This window comes from Myzus persicae, unplaced genomic scaffold (genome assembly GCF_001856785.1).
Source record: "Myzus persicae strain clone G006 unplaced genomic scaffold, MPER_G0061.0, whole genome shotgun sequence".
Taxonomy (NCBI): Eukaryota; Metazoa; Arthropoda; class Insecta; order Hemiptera; family Aphididae; genus Myzus; species Myzus persicae.
This window is the reverse complement of record NW_019104311.1, coordinates 211176-237136: the sequence shown is the minus strand read 5'-3', so window position 1 is coordinate 237136 and position 25961 is coordinate 211176. Positions and strand designations below refer to the sequence as shown.

At 38.4% G+C, this 25961-nt stretch overlaps 1 protein-coding gene and 1 long non-coding RNA gene across 6 annotated transcripts in view; one reads left to right on the top strand and one right to left on the bottom strand.

Annotated features, from left to right (window-relative positions):
* The window catches only part of LOC111041080 (homeotic protein ultrabithorax-like), a 173895-nt gene that overhangs the window by 76693 nt on the left and 71241 nt on the right, over window positions 1-25961 (bottom strand). The gene's annotated exons all lie outside the window — the stretch shown is intronic.
* The window catches only part of LOC111041081, a 34149-nt gene continuing 29058 nt past the window's right edge, over window positions 20871-25961 (top strand). Inside the window, exon 1 of the long non-coding RNA XR_002605275.1 lies at window positions 20871-21222. This is a non-coding gene — a long non-coding RNA (uncharacterized LOC111041081). The remainder of the gene's footprint in view (window positions 21223-25961) is intronic.

The window sequence follows — 25961 nt, the reverse complement described above, 5'->3', positions numbered from 1 at the left end:
CATTTAAAAAATGAGACTCGCGCCAAAAAAATTAAAATCAAATTTCTTATGTTAATTCTCAATGACTTTTCACTTGGATATTTTATTTATATAAACGGACGTTGGCCGATCGGGTCATATAATTATTAAATCGCATTTATATATTGTCACAAGTACGAATATGAGTGCAATACCGTGGTTGTACCTACACTTGTTCCAATTAAACGCGTATAAGATTGTCGCAAGCGTAGGTACGAGCGGCGCCGTGGCAAACAATAATGACGTGATTAACAGTCTGACTTATAGTCAAATTATGCAAATGTTTTATGCGCATAATTTTCGTTAATCTATATTATAATATTATGTAGGTTGTTGGTAGGTAGGGTTATAGGTATATAACCATATAGGTATACCTACGCTGTGGACGACAAAGCGATACGAGAGCCCTTTAATGAAACGATAATATTGTGTGCCACCGTATTTAAAAAAAAAAAACAACAGAAAACGATAAAAAATTAGATTGTAAAACAATTAGACAAATTGCAACAGGTACCTGCCTATAATACGTATTGGGTAAAAGACTCAAACTCACTGGCAAACAAATCCCGGGTGGACATAATACGCGTAAAAGTAACATAAGAGGTGCATTTTCAAAGAACCGATATAATATGAGTAATACATTAGATTCCTATACACACTACCAACGCGTCGAAAGTATACGGCGGCGGGCGACTATTAATACATCGCCTTCGTGGTGTTTTCGACATTGTGTAGCACAAAGAAAATAATTAAAACGGTCCGCGGATGCGTGGCACCTAGTATTATTATATTCGGTTACTAATTGGTATTTAAAACGTGTAATAAATTCAATCGGAATATACGTGTTCGAAACGTCCTCGGACAGTCAACGCGCAGTTTAAAAACCAATATCGTGTAGAACGAAAAATAATCGAAATACCTATGCGTATAAGCGTTTTATTTATTGCTAGCGTCAAAAGATGGGGCACATTGTAGGTTATAATTTATGTTATGATGCTAATTATATTACATTTATGATATCGAAATTAAATGTGATTTAGAGTCAGTGGTCACTCTCGGACTACATAGACTTTCGAACAAGCCATGTATGATATATATTATTATCAAGTGTGTGTGTGTGTGTGTGTTTGTCGATGAAAACAATTTAAAAATATTATATTTTGTAGTTTGCGAGTGGTTAGAAGACGAGAACATGCGCGATTGACTGACATCGTTAACGATTGTGTAATGAATATTATTAGATGCACAATATTATAATAGTACGACGACTGTACGTGTTGAGTACTATACAAATGGGTAGGTAGGTATATAATTTTGTAGATAATATTATGTAGTACACGTTTTAGTTTTCGTGTTTCCTTGATGGTGGTCTACCCGATTTTCATCTGTACTGCAGTCCGCGCACGAATGACTCGAAGATAAACGCTAAGTTTGTTTTCAACACATTCATAATATTACAATACTCGTTCAGTGTACGATATTTATTCACGATCGTTATGATTATAATAACGACGCCGCCGCCTCGAACGTATGTAATTGAAAAATATTATGATCGAGCCAAAAAACGCATTCGTCTTACGAAATAACATTATAATATTCATCATGAATAATAATTGTATAGTATTGATTTATAGTGCCAGGTAAATCGTAGGTAAAAAAACTAGTTAACGTATTCAATTATATTAAACGCGAAATTAAAATCTATGCAAATCTATGCATATATACCTATCCTATGTGTATAGTATTGTAGTATTGGCTGAATTGTATCTATGTTGAATAATATATTAGTAGCTACCAATATATACCTACCCACTATAAATTATCGAAGTGATGATATAAAGTGGAATATCATTATCTGCAGCTGTGCCCACGCTCGAATTGCCAAAATGAGAAACTCATAGATCTCGGACACGCGTGTAATCGTGAAAACTGGTTTGAAAAAATGTATTAGAAAAATTGTTAAACTGCCATTATTTTACTAGCCGATCGTATACATATATATATATTAAATTCAGACTTAATAGGTATATATAGGTACGGTTTACTGTTTTGCTGCAGGTTAGTGGACTACTATCTATAGTTTTGAGAAAAAAAGCTCATTCGATTTACACAATTATTATCTTATCGCCTTGAGGTAGTATAGTCGACCACGACGATGTGTCGTCGAGTAATACCTATATACCGTTTGGTACACAGTGTGTACATCGTCTTCTCTCGCGACATCGCTGCGGCTACTCGACATATCGTATCGCGCGTACTTGTACGAAAAATAATAATAATCGTATACGATATACAGAGTATATTACTGCACTCTACACGACGTGATTTTCCCTTAGGCTTTCGAGATCGGACACTAAGCAGACAGTGTACATCTGTGCGACGCGCGCCATGCTTATTATATACCTAATATTATTGTATATTATATTTAGGCACATATATATACAGTGCTCGTGGATACGAGTCGGTACGGGTGAGACGACGATCGAGCGCGGTCGATTGTCGGTCGTGGATCGGTCGGCCGGCCGGCCGGCCACTTAAAAAACCGTTCAAGTGGTTGAAAAATGTAATTTTTCGAAAAAACACACACACGGCAGTATATACACAGATACGCGCACACTAGCACACACTGGCACACACACGCACACACGTGCATATAATATGTAAGAGACTCGCGCGAGTATAATAATATCTACAATGTAACCTTGGAGACCCGGCAACTCCGACACGTTGCCTGTTTGCCGTCGCCGCCGCCGCATAGATGGTATATACACGATAAAAATAAAGACTAATGTCTGCGCCGGCCGGAGAGAACTCGGAATGAAATTCGTATAGGCGGGATGGGCGGGTTATAAGCCAGTGAGATCGGGTTTGTATATTATATTTATATGTATATATATATACATTATATTAGTGTGCGTGCGTGCGTATGTACGTGTGTGTGTGTGTGTGTGTGCGTGTGCGAGTTTCCCTCTCTCAAGGTTTCTTTTACTTATTTTCGTTTTTTTTTTTTATTTATTTTTTTTATTAAATGTCACGGGCTATAAAACGTAATAAATCAACGGCCGATGTGACAACGATTATAACGTATTGCCGTGGAAACACACAAGTACACCAACTCTAACATAACTACATATACACACACACATATATATATATTAGGTATATACATACATGCATACATACATAAAATATATAAACATAATATATCCTCTTTACTTATATGATATAATATATATGTGAACAGTATAGGCGACCAAATTTATATGTTTTACGTACATACGCATTATAATATGTACGACGAGGAGGTATAAGCGCGGATATCGTCGTACCTATAACGTGTGTGCATTATAGAAAGCCCGGAGGTGGATGTGGGGAACGGGCACGAGAAAAGGACATAATTCAATGGTAAAATTTGTTCGTTTTTTCTTATTTTTAATAAATGTAAAATTATTCTCCACGTTCCATACCAAGTAGCCAGTGCCCACGTGCGAAGACATATATTCGTGTACACGTTTTTTATCCTATTCCTATAATATAACATAACACATACTATAATATACCTATTTATTATTCGTTTTATAATATGGTATTATGCATGTATACATTATACGCGTATGTTTCAAAGTCGATGACATTCTCGATGTCTAACCTCGTTTGTGATATTATTATGTGCCTCACCCGAACGGTAACACAATTTGCAAAGCCGTTGAAACGATTTTATTTGATTAATATTCCTATTTTTTTTCCTTGTAAGTACCTATAATATTAGTACACGGATCGCTATAACGTTAAAAACACTTGTATACACTACCTACTACGACTCTTGTATGATAAGCACAACTATATACGTTTGATATTATTTTTTATTTTACATATTTTTGATACCTGTTTATACGTATATGGGTACTGGGTAGATATATATTGCAATGTTAGTGTAATATACGTAAATTCCTAAGAGTCTACGACCCTAGGAGTCGCGACCAGTAGGTTGGGAAACACTGCTGTCTTAGACGATAGATATTATATTTGCGTCTTAAGAAGTATGGATACCAATATATATTAAGGAGATGTGTTTCAAATTTAAATATACTGAGATATTACCATATTATAATGATTATTAAACAAAAATAATCTATACAATGGAATTTCGAGAAAATACAAACAAATCTTGTTATAATAATCAATAATCATATTGTAAAAAAGCTGTTAACACAATATAATATAGTGTAATAAGGAGCTTTATTTCGTATAAGCTTGCATATAGTGAAAGCAGAACTGTTTTCCCTCCGGTTCAAAAGTATTCGTGGCATTAACGGTAGGAATGATTGCAGCCTATCTATTGACGTATGCCTACTAGTAGGATAAATCAATTTATCGTTGCAACGGAAACATAATAATAATATAGTTCATAATATGTTACTACCTATTATACTCAATAAAATCGGAAAACATAATATTCGGTTATGCGCTCTGTTAACCGTAGGTACCTACTACTACTGTACTTACAAGACATGTTATATTTTTTATAATATACTTATATGAAACGTGCTAACAATTTTTATACATTTGGGGGTTTTTTTCTCTCTCAAAAACACTAAAACAACACGAAATACGGCCCACCTATCACTTTTCGGTAGGATATAATATTATATAAGACCACGCTCGCTCGTTGATATGTAGCGGACCCGAAAATAGGATATATATATATAGGTCCTAAACGTGCGTGGGAGCTCGTACACATATATATCACGTCGCGGTCTAATCCAGAATACGTGTTAAGTGCGTGGTTTACGATCCGGTTGAAAGGGGGTGTTTCTCCCCTTTTCCGCATATATATATACACACACACACAAACAGGCACACGCACACATACAAATAACTATGTACAAAATGTACATATATATGTGTGTGTGTGTGTGTGTGTGTGTGTGTGATGCGAGCACGTATAATATTATTATATTACTATATATGATGTTGTGTATAATTTAGGATTCCGGAGGACTTTGCCGCCACCGCAGGACCACGCGTGAGAAGGATGCGCAAGGACGTAAGATCGAGAGCGCGACGAGCGCTGGCACTATGTATGGATGGAGCAGGCGATGTATACGCGTGCGGGGGGACGAAGGACGAGGGACCTGTGCAGGCAGCCGGATCCAATAATGCAGCAGTTATTTACGATCCAAATTGGTCAATTCCTCAATTTCGGGATCCCGCAGGAGCGGCTTACGCGCGCACGGACCCCGGGGCCGTCCGCGCCGGGGGACCAGTAAAACATTTATAATACGGTCCCGGTGCACTGTCGCTGCATCGGCGTTGCACCGGGCCCGCAGACCACGCGAACGGGAGACAGGAAGACAGTTATTTGTAATCTTCCGGGCCCATAAATCCGGTGTGCACGCGCATTAATACCGGTTACTATATATAGGTACATATTGTACATACTATAAATGTTAGTAAGTATATAAATGTATTTGATATTATAGAAGCAGCTCAGCTTCCTATGTATATTTAATTTTTTTTTTTACATCCTGTATGTGCTTTTAGTCATATGGTCGCGTGCAGCGCCGGTTTTGCTTGTAAATATAGTTTTTTTTTTATAATATAATAATATTATGTGAATTTATTTTTTTTTCTCAAAATATCTTTTAAAAAACGATGCAATCGTCGAAACCGTCACGTGCAGTGATACAACTCTCATGTATAGTATATTGTATTATACAGCGATCCAGCACGTCATTTTCTCACAAAATGTGTGCGCGCTTATTCATATTAATATTATTAAATATAAACCTATATTATATACCTCCGCCGCCGCGGAACATTACTACTATATATTTATACGTTCTGGTATACTCGGTGGAAAAACACACCATGCCGAGAGAGAAAAACGAGAAGAATATTAATAACTCGACCGACGAAAAATACACGTTAGTTTTTTACGCACATTAAAAAGAAAAAAAAACCTTAAACAAAAAATAATAATAATATAATGACGATATTATTATGATGTCCGCCGTGATATTACACGGAGCCGATGTACGCGTATAATTATATATTTAACCGAGATTGTACCTATATAATGTCATCATTATTGTTGCCTTGTCTTAAGTGTATACCTAAATATATTTTTTAAGCATTTCACGATTTAATGATTTTATTATTTCGTCTTGTTTACGTTCACATACTATATGGAATAAACTTTTATATTCTATACCTATAAGACAGTAATTATTGTTATTATATACGTATTATAATATGCGTGTGCCCGCACTGCTGGGGCGTATGGTCAACCAGCTACATATATAATTATTATTTATTTCGACGAATCGTTGAAGAACTATATAGCCGTTTAAAAGTCGATGTAAACAGTTATAAATATTACACTAGTATATTATAATCTACCTACTGCGGGGAATCACGATGGATTTTTTTTTATACTACACATAATAAGCACATACTTTGGGAATCCTTCGTTATGTTTTTATAATATTTTGAAATATGTGTCGTGTAACGCGTGCAACAGTACATCTACAATCATTCCGGGATAACCGATTGAAAACGTTTTTGTACTTTTCGTTCTTGTCCACCTCCAGCTGTACATAAACAACTCTCACACATAATATTATTATCATTTATGACATTGTACCTAGTACATTATTTGTATTCAACGTGCGGACGACGAAAACTACGATTTTTGTGTTCCACTCAAGTGAGGTCGACCGGCCACCCGCCGTAGATAATAAAATATAATATACCACTCCACAGTGCCTACTACAAAAATATAATGAATGGATACGGACGAAACTGCAGTCATTATACACAATGTACTCCAAACTCGTCACGATTGTACACTGTTATTAGATAATATTATAATGTGTGATAGTATTTTAGTTTATACTGTTTATATAGTATATACATTTTACACCGTCGGTGTCGTGACCTAACCCTCGAAATCTGTCGTCGAAACTCGAATATATATTTACTTATTTAGGTATCTATACATAATATAGACACTATACGTACGTAGATCTATTCAATTTCTTTAACGAAATCGATAGACGCCGAGCTTAACTGTCGTAACGAATTTCCATATTGATTTTGATGTGGATAATAGGACGATATATCATTATCATATTATATAAGTACGCGTGAAGTTAACTTTTCGGAAAATGTTCCACTTTTATTTAAATTGAAAACGACTTGGTACGGGATACGAAATGATCGCGACGGACGACGATCAAAATAATATTGACGGGTTCGGCGAGGGGTACCCATACATTATGAGAGTATATCATAGGTAAAATAGGTATATATAACACAATATTTTAGCATATCAGAAGTAGTACGTATGTAATCGTATACAAAGGCACGCACAATAATATTGCCTCTTATTATTATTGTTATTTTTGTTGTTGTTGTTGTTGTTGTTGTTGATGTTGTTGTTGTTGTTGTCTTACCTAAATTACACCGTTTATTGTGTGTAGTCGTATGTACATATATAGTCGGCGCGTGAATCGAACGCGCGTGGTTGACAGAGTTATGCGCGACAGACTTCCCTTTCCCATTCGAAAACGAGCGCACTACACCCGCACACAACAATAGGCGTGCAACCCTTCTCCCCCCGGCACCTTCAAGTGCAGTATTATGTAAAATAAATGCATCGACCACGCCGATTTATGCCATACCTTCCTATACACAACGCGGCGCGGCTAGTGCAGCGTAGCATTACATTTTTATATAGGTACCTATACATAGTATCGACTCGCACGAACGTCTTTATTTTTCATCTCCTCCAACTCCAGAAATAACTGTATACCTATACACACTTGGTATAATAATGATGTATAGCAGGTATACTACTGCGACTGCGCATGGTATACGAGAGTTGTTTTTATTTTCCTCGTCCGCATATATGCGCGTATTATAGGTATGTATATTGTACAGTATAAATTATTATAATAATGCAAAACATTTCGTCTAACATTGTGAGTTCATAATATTATAATATAGTATATATACTTATACATATATGACACAGACGCTTGGCCGGTGGTTTTTCTCTCTCCGTTCACATACAACACAAAAACGATGTATGAAGTATGTGATAGACACCTTCCTATATCTATGTAATATATTCCTATATTCGCACGGAAATGGAGTTTGCCGAAATCGACAGAGACGCCCAACGGTACCCTATGATGTACGCGTATTATTCAATATCATTATTATATTATACCGTCGCTCGGTGTACACCATACGCCTTATAACAATAGACTTGACACTCCAGGATATATTGTGTTAATATGATAGAATTAATGATACACAACAGCAACAGTGCCTATACAATATGAAATTATATGGACGCGTCGGGACTGCGCATGTGCCCTGTGCTTGGCGAAACGCCACCTGTCGAGGACGGTGTGAACTACACTTTAATGTCCACGAGTTTAGTGTCTATGGCACATCATAATTTATAACTACGAATGATATCGATAAACACAAATAACACCTTCACGGATATCGCAGAAAAACGGCGGCGGTCGGTTAGTATGATGCGGCTGACGACGACGACGATATTATTTTGTTTCGTGGATAAAAAAAAAAAGGTCTCCGTTCGGCCATGATGGAATATATGCAGCCGCGCGCAGCCGGGGACCCGCGTTGTGCCGCCAGATGGCGAGGCCATTTTGATTTATGGCCGGCTTTATCGTCATGGCATCCTCCCCCCCCCCCCGCTCACACCAGCCCAGACGAGCCCGCCGCCCGCGACTGTTTTTTTATATTATTCATTTAAAAGGCGATATAATTGTGTGTGTGTGTGTGCGCGCTCGCGCGTGTATATACACGTGCAGCAGTGTAGGTATATAGGTATATACCGCGCCGTGCCGTCTTAAACCGCAGGGTCATAACGCGTGTATAATATATTGTTGTCCTATGGGTAAACCGTGTTTTATTGCGTGTCTCCGCGTATCACACGGTAAAATGTGTTTACTACCATTAAAAAAAAAAATAATAATAATAATCGTCTGTCTGTATGGTATATAGTTGGGTACCAGCGACACCACCACCATCGCGGTAATAGGTATGTACAGGTGTACGCTGTGCGATATCAACGGGCGATTATTAAAAAGAGATTAAATATATTATATATTCGACGACAATAACGGCCGTGCGAATGGTTTACGACCAGCCGCACGACGTAATAATGAATAATAAAAATGCAATTAACTACTACACATTGGTACCTATATATATATAATAAATGTTACATAATATGACGCGTGTATGCCTCCACCCCGCAGTCAGTATAGCACTTTTCCCGTGTGTGTATGTGTGAATAGAAACTACCTACCTATAATAATATTATATGTACACGAATATATATTACGGCCATTTACAGGTATACCCTTTCCCTCCCACCCCTTCCTCCAAGATAGGTATACTACAAAGTAAACACTCTGTGGTCGCGAGCACACACATTACCAGGCCAGATTTACGGGATTAATGTTTTGAGTTTTTTTTTCATATTCCTCTTAATACCCCATAACAGCCAACTACTCCGCCTACCCATATTATATAGTTCCTAACCGAATATAAATATAATATATACGTTCACAATATATGTTAATATAATAGGTATACGAAAATTGGTGATAATGATGATAAACACTGAGCACCGTCTTACGCGTCTTATTTGGACCTGTACTGAATTGCTGTGGCAACGATAATTAATATTAAACATGAATTATACATGTATGCTAAATGGGTGCTATTCGAGTGTCAATGACTGAATATTGAAAACGATTAACTTTGAAAATTATTTTTATACAGATTTCTGCTACCGGTGGATGTTTATCAATAACTGTGCTGGACTCAGTCCATTTCAAAACGGCATGATAGCGGTATATCTATATAACATCATGCTGGTAATATGGTAATGAATATTTTTAAAGTCCATTTTCCCGCACAATTGTATCACAGCGATGTCGCACGCTGCAGTATATTTTAACAGAGTACCTAATTCAGTTGTTACATATACGTGGAGGCCGGAGACACGTGTTTCGAGATTCGCTTTATCTATACACCACCTATATATATAATATATACGGTAAGACCGAATAAGAATAAAAATTAAATAAATAAAAAAACTAGTTTTGCTCCGTCGGCCACGTGTTACCAATAAGAAACAATAAACGGCCAGTGCATTTTTCAATACGCTTGTAATCATCGACAAAACAGGTTAAACAATGGTTCCTTTCGACTGGTTGCCGACGACCAGCGTTGCTGCAAATGTAACTACCTACCTTATAATAATAATACTATATAATTGGAAAGCCATTCGCTGGTCTAAATATTAAATTTTTTAACCGGTTTTCCGGATTCCGTCAGGTTACCTCATACACGGGCGTCTGGGTATCGCGTGGCTTGGGATTTTCGATTTTCGGAGGAGCTGCAGAGTGCAGGTACACGGCAATAATTGTTATAACATAATATTAGGCATATATATTACTATGCATTGCATCTGCGAGCTTCAAAATCTAGTGAGCTAAAAGTCAGGTTAGGATAAACTTCTAGTAATGTAATCATAGCATAAACTCGTTAAGTTAAAAACCGTCGGTCTGATAATTGACAAATTTTGGAGTGGGAGCACTCCGTTGGTCGACCGTCCAAATGCAGTATGTAATAATATTATTATAGATTACGCCGCCTAGCAGTTTCGACCAATTCAAACGATTCTGACACGAAGGAAAAACACTGTCGTTACGAAATTGATGGAAAGAAAAAGCTCATACGAATCGTAAACGGCCGACCTTTGACGTGCTACCTAGTCCGACTGCACAGCGACGTGTCCATACAATTGCCTATATAACGCGCCGTCGTCGAGGTCGTGAAAATATCACGATGATAATAATAACAATATAGTAACAACGACGATGATAATAACATAACGATGACAATAATGATAACATTAGACCGGTCTGGGCGGCGGTGGTGTACGCGACACAATATATTGTGTTTTATTACTTACTTCCGACCGAGGACGAATACAAACGAAAACAAATAAATAAATAAATTGTAATACTAAAAAAAAGAACCTCTTGACGACGATGACGACGAAAACGAGTTGCGTGTTTTCCCGTTGTCGGTCGTTGTACACGGGAAACGATCGGACGGGAAAAATAATAATGATAATAAAAATAAAAATAAAATAAAACGACAACTCTCGACGTTATCGGTCGTTCCGTTTTCCGCATTCATTCGTCCCCTCCACACCCGCGCACGCTGGACCGACTGCGCGGTTGGTGCGCCATCTGCACCTACCAGTTCTCCGGTTACGACTCGGTCGTCCACCAGATGGCGGCACCAGAAGTGCACTCGGCACTCGTGATTTTCTTTCGCCCGGCGAGCCGCGTTTGACGATCACTGCAGAGTACTACAAGTTCTACCAGTATACCAGTATACCACCGAAAATAAAAAAACCACCGACGCCGGACGCCGTTCATCATTTTTTTACGAGAATTTTCTGTTCTCCTCGTCACTGACGACCCATTACTGAGTCTTATTAGTGGTATAATATCATATTACGTGCGATCGCCGAAGATTTTCGGGCGGCTCCACTTGAGGGCCATACCATACCACGAGAGGAGGAGAACTATAAGAGCCCAAAATATGTTACATTAATGTTGTATGTCCAAACAATGATTTCGGCTCAAGCCCGTGCACGCGTATTGCCCGGAGGTCTACCTGTCTCCCCCCCACCCTCAACCCCCTCCCACACCGTCTCCAATGTTGCCGAGCGGCGATCATCCGATTAATTCCGTCATTAAAATAATAACCGGCCCCGCGGTCCACCAATATTCGTTTGTGCACACCGTGTATGCATATATGACGTGTACGAAACATTGAAATAACGACTGGTTTTTATCGTCTAAGAAGTCGACTTGGATTCTACTATACACTACCCATGTAAACCGTATCATTATTGTACCTTTTTTTTTCACCAATTTTTACGCTCGCGCCGATCATGACCGCCTCGCTTTACACGACAAACCGTTTATAATATAATATTAAAAGCATAACAATAATTATTCGAAACGATTTCAGAATTATTTCGCACTGCGTTTGAAATGATAATGTGAGAGAAAAAACGAAACATAAATAAAAAGTACCTATATAGGTGAGTACATTTTTTATTTGTACTTGTATTATTACATTATATTATAATAGGTGGGTAATATTTATATTTTATGAAAAGGCACTTTATTATAATTATTATTGTTATTGCCATAGTCGTATATTATCAACGACGTTAATTAAATTCGAACGGCCTTTCGCAACTGTATTATTATTATATTATGCGGCACAAACAATATGATAGATCAACGGACCAGCGAATTTACAACATTACCTACCCAACGTTATAATACGTCACAGTAAATAATTTCACGAAATCAAATTCTGCGTGAATATTCGAGGTTCTCGATCTGCAGTCTACATCGGTAATATTTGTACGTACGAGGTACCCAGTATGCCGTTCACTGCACGTATATAATATAATATATCATATTATCGTATTAAATAAAAGAGTTGGTTGAAAGTTTTTTTTTTGTGCGGAGAAAGAAACGGGAAGAGGAAAACGTAATAGGACGGAGCACATCTCCGGCGCCCTCGACCTTCGTCCCCGGTGCGGGTCGTTTCCCGTCTTAACATTATTGCTACTTCGCACAATCCGGGTCCCGTAATAATAATATAATAAACCGAAAAGCACCCATCACAACGAACCTTACGATCGAAATTGCGAGTTTTCATTCGATTGTAAGGCGCACTAACCGCGCATTTTGCACTATACGAATGTCTACATTATTGCCCGTTTACATTATATAGCTCGCATTGTATAGCCGCTTGTACCTTTAACAACGTTTGACAGTTCAGAAAAAAATTTAAATCAATATAGATCCGAAGCTGATAAGTTTTTGTCACAACTAAACACCTATAATATAACTATCAACAATTTTATTAACATCGTCACTATAGCATTTTAACATAATATCACTTTATATCTGCCATCTCAATACGATAATAATATCAACTATAATAATATATTATATCAGGCGGACAATTAATAATATTGTATAATATATGTACCGGCATTGCGTAACATAATGATGTAGTGCCGTACAAAATTAGTCGTGGTTTTGGAAAGTCGTCCTGCGTAGTTGTAAATATTGTGTATAATATACGTACCTCCTATTAATAATATACCTAACCTATGTATACTCGCATATGTATAATATAGTTTGAAGAGCCCTCGATTAATAAATGTGAATTATTGCCGTGTCTGCGTTTGTTGGCGGTGGCGCTTGTTTAAGTATATGTTTGTAGTGTACATATATTATTCTATGTGTGTGTGTGTGTGTGTGTGTGTGTGTGTGTGTGTGTGTGTGTGTGTATATATTGCATATACATAATATAGTATATAGGTACATGTACGAGACACGCTTACGCTCATGACGTGTGTGCGTGTAAAATGGATTTTGCTCGTTCAAAGTTTGGTCGTCGCGGGTGTAGGGGAAGCACGGCGACGATGTCAATGACAACAATAACCGACAATGGGAGGGAAAAAAAGAGAAGGTGTGTGCGGTGGTCCACGACCGAATTTTCGTCACCTATGCGCAGCTATTATACATGCGACTAGTGCCATATTCTGCGATACCTATGATAGTCATTATAATACATGCCGATCACGCGCGGTCGATTGGCAAACGGAAATCGGTGAAAAAACGAAAAATTTAATTTAATTTTGAAGTGCGAAAGCCACATTACAATACTCGCGAATTATCATTCACGGACAATAGACATATATATATATATATAACCCGAGAGGATAAACCTGCGGCGATGTACAACTACTATTTTATATTAAAATATACGAAACGGACAGTGAGCGTGGGTGGGTCGTCGGTAAAATATACGTGATTATATCGATAAACCTATACACGAGTATAAGTGTATACATAATATACCTTCACGCAAATTATCCGTCGATATTTCGGGCCGATCGCGGGCCGATGAAATAACATATTACTATTAGTATCGGAAAATCGCGAGTGTTAAGCGGTTCGCGTGCCAGTGCGCCGTGTCGGGCGGAAGAGGATTATATTCAACCCACCCCTCTACTCTCATCCCCTCGATCGGTGTACTTTGTCGCTGCACAATTGGCGCGTAAATCATAACACGGGTCGCGCTTTCGGGGCCCCTCTTAATTAGTTCGACACGGGAGAGCGTATAGGTATATATGGTATGTTTAATATTTATAGTAGTAACGACTATAAAGTATAAATAGTCGTGTACAGAGTCGCGGTCGTGGGGGGTAGGTTATGGCTGCGTGTATATAATATATTTGGTGCGATATTGTCGGTGCGCGGCTAATAGTGTGGAAGGGCGAAGGGGTAAGTAAAGACAAAGTACTCGGACGTCATATAATTATATATTATCAAGTTACAGTCGTTAGCAGACGACATTGTCAAACACGGTAGTCCATATTTTGATGGTTGAGTGACAGATTAGTCTGGTCAGTCGTCCTCTACAATCCGATCGTTACGATACATAATATCCGAACGACGTCAAAATCGTTAGATTTCAAAACACATATGTATATGCGTTTAATAACATATAGCAGGTGGAGGCACCTGCGTAATATATTATGAAATCTTTACGTGATTTACGGATTTCCGCCGTCACCGCGATACGTACGCGATATTATGTGTACGGGCGACAGTTGTAATAATAGCAACATGCGTCGTAAAAAAACTAAAAAATAAACATTAATATTACAATAATAATAATAATAATAATAACAATATAAATACGGAGACGGGATTTTCGTGCGAGCCGTGTACGCCGGTGCTGTGCACAGTGCGTGTGTAGGTGAACGAGAGACGGCGGAATACATAGCGTTTTGATTTAGTGGCCCCGGCCCGGAATTTATTGCCCTCGAATTACAATTACCCGCGGTAAACATGTATTATGCACACGCGGCGACGATAACCGACGAACCATTATTATTATTATGATCATGATTATTATTACTATTACGACGACAATGACGACGACGAAGACACGCGGTCGCCGTGCGTGAAGGCCATACGTGGAGGACGCATTCGTGTCGAAAAATACTTCTCGATATGTGTGAAACAGATATAAAAAAAAAAACGGTGCGAAAACTACTCTCGGATTCAATCGAGCAGGCATAGGTAAGTTTTTGAAAACAAAGTTACTACCGCGCGACTCGTCTCCACTTGTATATCATATATAATATATACATATATATAATATTATGTAAATAATTATTATTTTATGTTTAAATGTAGGTATACAGTGATAATAATATAGTTACGATTCACCGCACCGCAGTCGCTCGTTATATTTTAATAAAGGTAGAAATTTGAATTACTAATTTCGTGTCCGGCCCACTGTCGCGCGCAAATATAGGAATTTTATTATTTATATACGTTTCGCCTCTTCCTCTTCGCCGCGGCCACAGAGAATGGAAAGTGTCAAGTCGCGTCGTCGTCGTGTGTTTTCGACGGTATAATTACATCCGAACGCTGCAGCTATATCGTATGTCGACGTGGGCGTAACTTATATGTATAATATATAGGTGTACGATTATGTGTGTATAAATGTTACGACCTGCGAAGTCTCGTCGACCAAAATATAGGCCATAATTATATAAATCATTTTAAAACTTTACACCTAATATGAAAATAATTTTCTCTTCGAAATACTTTGGTACATGCGTGCCTATATTGTATAATATATTATATTAAACGTGGTAGGTAGGTAGGTATTGTACAGGAAAAATATTTACAAACGCGGTTACCGGTAGCTGGCAGACGGTACATAAATACTATAACATAGTTGAATAGCATATTATATATCATTATCATGATGTGTATGTTTGTACATCGCGATACGGTTGGATTTTTTTTTTAATGAAAAAAAAAAATAATAATAATAATAAAACCTACGGGCTGATGAATTACACGGACCCCCGCTGCGAGTGCGATTTTGCATAATATTGACCCAAACAGAACGCACGCGGGGCCAGTTCGATTTGCCGGTTTTCGTTTACAACTTTGCCAAAACGTAAGTCGTAAATTTAGACTCCGATGTGTATGTAAGACCGCCGCAGGCGTCGGTATGTATGTATACACAAACAATTTAATATATTTATTTATTCTATTATAATTTATAATTTAATTTTTATCGTCCACGCTTTTTTTTCATGGCTAATCTAAAAACGATTTTCATAGTGCGTTTATTATTATTATTATTATTAATATTAATAGGTACATATTATTATTATACTTCTATACGACGACAGCAGAGCTGTAGTGACGAGAGAAAACCCGTTTGACAAATATTCTAGGAAAAAAATAAACTGCCACGGAAATTATTAGATTCGTAAAAAACGTGATAATTTAACGACGTTGCTAAGTAACAACGGGCACGACTCGCGGCGTTTTAATGATACGGTACAACGTACCCCATTACGGAGCCCAGAGATATATTACCAAAATTGTTATTTTATAATATATGTACAAATAACTGGGTCGTTATTGTTCGATCAGATTTTTACACCGCATGAATGTAGAGTTTTAAAAACACGTTTGATTTAGGCCTAGAACGCGGTTTATATTGTGAAGCATATACCGGTAATAAAAATAAATACATAATCGGTACTTATTACAAGTATAAAAGTCGTAAAATTAACGCACCGTTTTTTTTTACATTATTTTCGTGACCATCGAATTACGTACGATATATCTATTCGGCTATCCATTTCGAGTGAGTACTTCGTCCGCGGACAACTATTGTGCATAAAAACAAATACATAAAATAATAATAATGTGATATCGCTATTATTATTATTTACACAATATAATTACGTATAATATTATTTATATTAATATTATATTTTACACACAGATCAGTGCCGTAAGCCCTTCCCGCATATACACTTAAAACGCGAGCAGACAACCTCGAGACCTACGCTCGTTCGACTCTCTTTGATCCTTATCGTCGGTGTTTATTTAAAAAGTGAAACTGGGCCATGCGTCTTTCGTTTCTTTCTGATAAAATGCAGCGACTTGCTCGCACGCACACCGCACACGTAAATGTATATTATCATTACTTTTATTATACATAGGTATATAATAATATTATTATTATTATTATGTATGTTGTACGGCGGTGTGTGCGCGATATTTTGGCAACGATATCCGAGTCCAACGGACGTGTATGGTATTATTATTTATATATAACGTATCGGCCGAACTCGAAGGGGAGGGAAAAAATTCGACAGTGGGTGTAAAAATTGGCACGAGAATAATATCCGAAAAAGCAGCGAGCCGCTGCACGTCTGGGGATATATTGTATACGCGGTACATTGTTTTTACGCGAGCACAACAATGGGCGACCTCGCGGGTGCGATGTGCAACGGAAAAGTCGGTTTTTAATGTAGACATGGTCACATGGGTACACGTAAAAAAGAGGGGGGGGATGTGTTGGGAAAAAATCGAAAAATAGAGGAATGGACGGGGAATAGATACGTAGGACTATATATTATGCCGCTGGTCCGGCTGCAGAGGTGTACCTCCATCGCGTATAGAACAAAAAACGCCGGACGATTTAGGGGTGGGCAGACGCTCTTCGTCGTCCGCGGCGGCGGGTCCGGGTCAACGCCGACTTATAAATACGTATATACAATATATGTATGATGCTTACCTACCTATATATACATATATGTACATACGAAACAACATACCTATACATATTTATGTATATAATCCTCGCGTATACGAGTACGGACCGGACATAAATCAATCGCCGGCATATCGTCGTAGACACGCATATAATATATATGTAATTTAACGATATATAATATATTATACTTTGGTATACGATATATCATATAGCGCGCTCGGGGAAACCGAAAAGAATGTATACGGCCTCCGAGGGGGAGGGTGGGAGGGAGGAAGGAAAAATTTGAAATTAATTAGGTCCGGTGGCGCGGCCGTTCAGGCCACACCCACGCGTGCAGCCGACGTAGGTATATCATATATATATATAAGCAATACGCATTTATAATGTTATGTATCGTTAAAAACGGACGTTGTACTCACTCAGTATATAAAATGATATACATAATATTATTATAATAATATTATATATATATATACGTGTGCGCTTACATTGTTATAATGCACATAGAAAATATACCTAATATCTTATATAGATGTAGATATTATTATTTGTTCGTTTTAAATGCCAATTACGATGATATATTACTCTGCGGCGTATTATAATATGTGCGCGCGCAATATATTATATTGTAAGAGTGAGTGACCCCACCGCGCACCTCCTACCTGACCCAATAGGTACTACTGCGTATACCTACTACCAACAGTCGGTCTGCGCGAGATACATTGTTTTAGTAATATTATTATTATTATTATTATTATTAGGTATTATTATTTTATCGTGTAAAGTATACAGAGAGGTACGTGACGAGTGCCGCCGACCGCGGAGAAGAAGCGAACGCCCGGCGGTCCACACGGCTGTGGCGGCGACGACCTGCAGCCTCCGGTGCAACGGTCTCTTGTTTATACGATATAGGAAATTCCTGTTAGGATTACACATTATATTTACGCGGGTGCAGTACATACAATCGATGTTTGAATTGATGGCTACGCGAGTGGAGGTATAGATAACCAAGGAGGTTAGGTTATCCAAGACGTATTAAAAGGTACGAGACACTACTATATATACTTATGGTATATAATAAAATACGCATTCCGTATATTATAATATATTGTACACCTACAACGGTGTATTTTTTGTATTTTTTGTGAACGCAAATCTTAATAGGTCAACCCTCTTCGAATCATCTACAATGGACTTTTTTACCGATTCGCGTACAACTGTGTGACCGACGCGTTAACCGCGAGTATATATATATATGTATACAAAACGCCTGCAGCGGCGGCCATCGTATTCCACCATATTGCCGCCGCCGATGCACATGTGCACCCGTTGAAACGGCAACGTCGATCGTCTTTCTAGTTCAAGTGCGATGTCCCAACTACCTATACCCCAGCGTTGTTTTCCTGATTTTTATTTTTTTCACTAAATGATAAATTCTAATCGTCCGACGTGTTTATTCTAAAGAGTCATATAAAAGTTAGATACCGCTTTTTTTCGAGTGATCGAAGAATATTTAAAACCGTAAAGAACTGTAAACCGCCCCGGAAGTTTATAATAGAAAATAAATACTCTATTTTATTTTCTGCTCGTAACGAAATATTAGGTATAAAATAATTTATATGATATCATAGCGGTGCACGCGCCCGATTATCGCGTATACAGAACATGTACCGCGGGCTGTAACCATTGTTCGATTGTTGCTGGTGTAAATAAAACATGTTATTAGGTACATAAACATTCGACGTACGACCGCGACGGTATCAAAATTACTATACAGAGGTATAATTTCACTTATATCCCATAGTCCACGAGCTGGCATTCGAGTAACGTTTTAAAAATCTCGTTCATCGACGTGTACAAAATATTTTGGAGACCATTAGACCCATAGATAAACTACAATATTCACAAGTACTTGTCTAATTGCAGTATAGTTTTAATCAAATAACCCTGCATTAAACGAATATTTGAATGGGGGGAGGATTAAAGTGTTTTACCTTCACCGATGGTCCGATGCGATAAACATAAAATAAAATGTAACGTACTTATCCAAACAACATATTATTGGCATTAACGCAACATCAGTATCAGACATAGTGTATATGAAAAACTCCAAACCACGGACGTACTTTAATGGTCAAAAACAATTGAAATGAAAATATTACAAGAATTTATAGAAACGGTAGACAATTAATGGGTACCTATAATATATTTAACCACAATCGTTTGAATCATTATAGGAAACGTACAGCACAAAAAAACAAGGACAAATGACCTATACGAAAATAAGTAATTGTGTATATATATATTTTATACTTTCCACGTATCTACTCCCTCGCTTACGTTACGCAATCGATTTTATCACCGAAAACGAAACGTGCGCGTATAACGATTTATTTTAACCGAGACGAGAAACAAACAAAATTACACCTCGTTTACTGGCCATTAAAATTAATTCAATCGTTCTATCTCTTCACGAATAGGTAGATTTAGGCGTGGACGGACTAAATTATGTCTATCCACGATAATAATGTAATATTTTATAAAATTAAACTATTTTTAAAAATGCATCTATATATATAATATTATACAGGCATTTTGCCGTATAATATATTGTATGGTATACTTAAAATTTTTTCAAGAACAACCTCTACAGTCTACACCCTCTGAAAATGATTCACGGCGTGTATTTTAATCTTATAGATTCAGTTGAATGGCAACATTACGAGTAATTTTTATTATTATTTTTTTTTTCAATCGGATAATGTGGGACGGACGCCGCTGCGTTGTTGCCGTTCATCGCCCTCCATGGTTTGCGGGGGAGGGGGGAGAGGGCAAACGACAACGTAGCCGGTCGAACCTCTACCGCACGCACTCGACGTCATCGTTTTGGGGTTTATACATATAATAATATTAATAATAATTGGACTACGCTGGCACACACACACACACACACGACACACACACAGGTATATAAATATATACCTCCACTCGTTACATATATAGGAATTTGAGCGGTCGAGTGGTTCTGGGAGGGTTGTGTAAGCAGTGGCGCAGATGGGGTGCACCTGCAGAGCAGTGCACGACATTTCGTCAGTCGCGGCAGATAACCATCGGTCGTGCGGGGTAATTAAAACACATTTTACGTGATAAATTTATTCATTAATCATTGTAGGTATATTATAATACGTCGTATGTGTTACTCGGAATGGTCGAATTATACCGCGGTAGCCAATGTGTGTGTGTTACGCAGTCTTTCAGTAATACCCATTAAATTATGTGAGTGAAAACTTCACGCTTTGTACGAAACTGCCTCGAACGATGTGACGAGTTCATGGCGAGAATTGATTAAACATAAAAAAGAAATTGAGGGAAATAAGGAACGACGGAGAGCTTGAAAATAAAATTCGGAAAAATCGAAGGCGGCTGCCTAAATGCGTACGTATACAATCATTTATTTTTCTATTGTGACGATCGTTTGTACTTTAATATTTGCGTGTGTAAGCCGCGTAACCGAAAACAAGCGTCATATTATAGTTAATAATAATAACGACCCCAATAAAGTGACGTTCTAACGGCGATTGCGGGCATTGAATTGATATAGAAACGTGGTGAAATCTCATTTCACGTAAGTAGGTATATGCATACACCGCGGTTGCTGCATCAAGTGTACAGGGGCTGATGTGATAGTATGCGAAGGACGCAACGATATAAAATATAATAGGTATATCCTGTGATCGTATTTGATATAATAAGTTCCTGGGCGCCTATTGTGTTACTATATTATACATTGCGCAATATACAGGTGTAAATTATTATATTGTACCTACGCTGCAGCTCAAGTTTTATTACACAGACATACTCACGGGGTGGCGGTCGATTATCATCATCATATTATAATATGTATATTATATTATTACATAGCATACCTACCTATAATACACGATGCGCACAACACGTCTTTCCTAACTGTTAATCGCACGGCCGCACGCGATATTTTCGTCGTATTTCTCCCCCTCCCCCCCTCACTGCACCGCCGAATGAGCTGTTCCAAAAGTTTTCGGTGATGATCAGTACATATTGTGCGTTTCTCCACCAAAAGATTTCGTCGACAGGCGATAGAAACCATTATCGTGTATTGCGGTTTACGATATATTATATTATTTATCATTTGTATCATTATTGTATATGGGTGCGATATGAAAGAAAAAAAAATTAATTTGTTGTTTCATGGCTGCAGCAGTTGCGGTCCATCTGCAGATGTATAGTGACTCGTTGATACGTAAAGTAATAAATTATAACGAAAAAAGTGTAGACGGACCGAAATGACGGGGAGGCATAATACTATACAGGTATAGGTATTCTAAGCGATGGCCGCACCAATAACGGCGTGAAACCTATACGAATCGCTATGTACATCTATATATATATAGGACCTACATATACGTACATATACATAATATGCGTGCACAGGGTACGACGTAAAACACTGCACCCGGCGCATGCGACTGCGAAGGGATGATGTTCGGGGTGAGTTTAATATACTTATCGCAAACCGTGTACAATAATATGTTTATCATTATTTCACTTTCTGCTGGTTTTTTTTCCTCGGCGCTTTTTCCAACCGAGTACATTATACAATATACATACATCGTATATAATATATTATATTAAACGGTTCGTGTAAAATATAGTCTCGTCTCCCCTAATGCCAAGACGACTCCGACTCCGATTGCTTTATATATAATATAAATAGCGCGAAACTCACACGCGACACATATTATATATATATACATTATAATGTACGTTTCGCGTACAGACGTCAGACGGGAGTGAAAACGCTCTAGCGGGCCGCTGGCGGCGACGTATGGAGATTTACGCACACTGCGGCGGCGACGACGGTTTTATTCAAATGACTTCATTTCAGACGTCTAGCGGGTGGTGTAAATTTAAATTAGGCGTCTCTGCTGCCGGGGGTCGGCGCGCGCGACCGTGTGCGCGATATATCGTCGTCTTGTGCCGCCGCCGACGTAGGTATATCACACAAGACTACGCGCACTGTATACATTCAACAATAATATATAACGTCGACGTGTCGCGCGCCCGAAATTGCAGCGGTACATACTCGATGGACCCGAGACAGTTATGCGCCCGATTTATAAGCGCGCGCACATGCGGTGTCGTGCGGCTGCATGTACGATACAATAATAATAATAGTAATAATAATAATATAATATGGTTGCCACGAAGTATTTCAAAACGGAATTGCGTTTCGCGTCAACGGAACCGCCGACGCCACACGATTACTCTGCATTTCAATTTACGGTCGCATTTCTGCGTGCGGAATGACATCAGCTCTGTCTCGACGATGAACCCCCTCTGAAATCAGCACGAACTAGGATTATGTTATCATCATCACTCCGTATACACGACGATGACAGAGTCTGACGAGTGACGAAAATATGCAATATTATTACGTATTAAAGTACGTGTATCGCAGTGAACGCGCCTCACAGGAGCGGAAAAACTTCAACTGAAATCGCCGACAGGCCTTAATGATATTGTGCCGTAGAGGAGAACGGGTACCTATATGCATACGTCCATTCGAGCCTGCGATGCGCAGTGATTGATTTTGAATTTCACACGAAAATATTACATAATATTATGTTATACCTTAAACACGGTCATTATATACATTTCCGTGAACGCAGTGAGTACGCATGATATTGAATTTTCCACGGTATGGGCGGAGAGCATATACCTATACATTATACGTTTCGAAGCGAAGACGGCCTACAACGAAATTATAATGCGGTAAAAGCCTATATTATGTACACACACGTCGTCGTCGTATTATAAAAATCCGAAAACACCTCTACGGCGTATGAGGTGCCTCCGCTGTTTTAATAATAATATACACGAACTAAACGATTCCGTAGACGAATTTTTAACACGCTTCGTTTTCACTCTCGGGCTACGCTGCGATTTCGGTCCGCATACGCGTAGTTATAATACTATAGTGTTGGACAATCGCCCAGGTAATATTATATTAACTATCGTCGTCGGTCGGCAAAATATCGTGTGCATTCCGACACACTGATGCACCACGGCCAGGGTAATATACATCACACACGCTGCACCGGCGACCCCCTAATTAAACGTCTATGGCCGACACTGCGTACGCGTTATGTTACATTATTATAATAATATTGTGAGAGCGTTAGAAAAAATATAATATAAATATAATTACGGTTCGTCGTTTTCCATAAAGCCGTGCGTTCTTCTATATATATATATTATATTATATTACGTACACATTATACGTAACACATTATTCTGAATATTATACTGCAAATTAATATCGTTCGCGTAGGCACCTACCGCTCTGCAGGTTTACGATATTCAATATTAATTTTTCACGATTATTATCATTATCATTCCTATATTATAATAATAATAATAATATGCATGTCGGACGGTCACAAATTGTCTCGATGACTTATTGTCCGGTCGGGACTAAATCAATTTCGAAGATACTCACACACACACACACACACACACACACACACACACACACACACACACGATCCGTCGCTGCAGTTTCTTCTGCTGCTGCAGCAAGTCGGAAACGCAGTATAATAAATAGACGGTCGTAATGAATGGCGAAAACCGGGAGGTCTTGTCACCGCAAGACCAGTTTTCTACTTTCATAATATTATAAATTACCGGCCGGCAAATGACTTATGGCCTCAAAACAGCCCGCGCGTCTTTGTACCCGAGTACATATTATTATATACACACGCGGTCACCGGCGTCGCGTGGGCGTTCGAAAAATGTATATCCTACCTATACAATATAATATAGGTAACCTATACTCGAACGAATAAAACGTCCGATTGTATTACGGATCTATACCTACTGGTCTTAGGAGCACACAGTACAGAAACTACGGAGTAGGCAGAAGTATAATAACAGACTTCAGTACTTTTGGAGTAGAATACCGGTAGACAAAGGGACATTTCGGGTATATCGGATACCTACCTACATGATTTTTATTTGGCATGTAAGACTATTTTTATTTTAAGCGCGTATTTCGTGTACACGGTCACACATTATATTGTATATTATGGGCTACATCTAACTATATGCAGAGAGTTTTGCATCTTTGGGTATGCGTTACGCGCTCGCGATCGCTGGTTATCATTATCATTCGACCGAGGCGACTCTCATGTTGGCACGTCGTTATTTATTCACGTCCCATTACATTCTATGGTTATGATATACCACCCAAGCGGCGATCAATCTCTCGGACGCGCGAGCGTCACACGTGCAATTTTTTCCAATGTCCACTCGGCCCGGATTTCGAAATTGTACCGATCACGAACTATTGTTGCGTTATTGGTTTCGGCAGCAGATCGGTAAAACACACACCAATTTTTATTTTTTATCTTAAGCATCGGCAAGTATGATGGCCATTAGCGTTTCGTAGGGAGGTTATGGTTGGTCGAGGAACACGAGTATAGGGGAGACGATGATCGGTCTCTATAAAAATTCTGGTGATAGTCACCCATCTGCATTCTAGGCCGATGCTCGACGTCCGAACACGTTAGTGATTGAGGCCCACCTCCTAGTCACACCAAATCCTAAGGATTATTTATAAGTACCTATTACAACCATACTGTGGATGTTCGGGATGCGTGGTCGAGGGCGGCCATTTTTGACGATCGTTAATTAAAACGTTCACCGTATAATAAACTGCAGGAATAGGTACCTACACCAGGTTTGCGATTGATTGTTTTCGCCTATAAACCGCGCAACGATGTTTCGCATACAGGGCGCCTATATATTACACGAGTATATACGATCGAACAACTGTCGAGAAAACGTATTGTTTTTCGGGTGTTCGCGGCTCGCGCATATAACGTCGCGTACAAGCACATTAATAAAACATACGAAGAGAGCGAGTGCCATTATATTATTGTAGTCATCATATACCTGTAGGTACACATCTCGCACATAATATTATTATTAATACGATCCGTACAAATAGGGGAACGTGGGCGTGCTGTGTGCCATATGCCGGTCGGTCTCGTCCCAAGTAAAATAATAATAATAATAATAATAATAATAATATAAGAAATGTATGTATTATAGTGTATATAGTAGTAGTAAAGGTC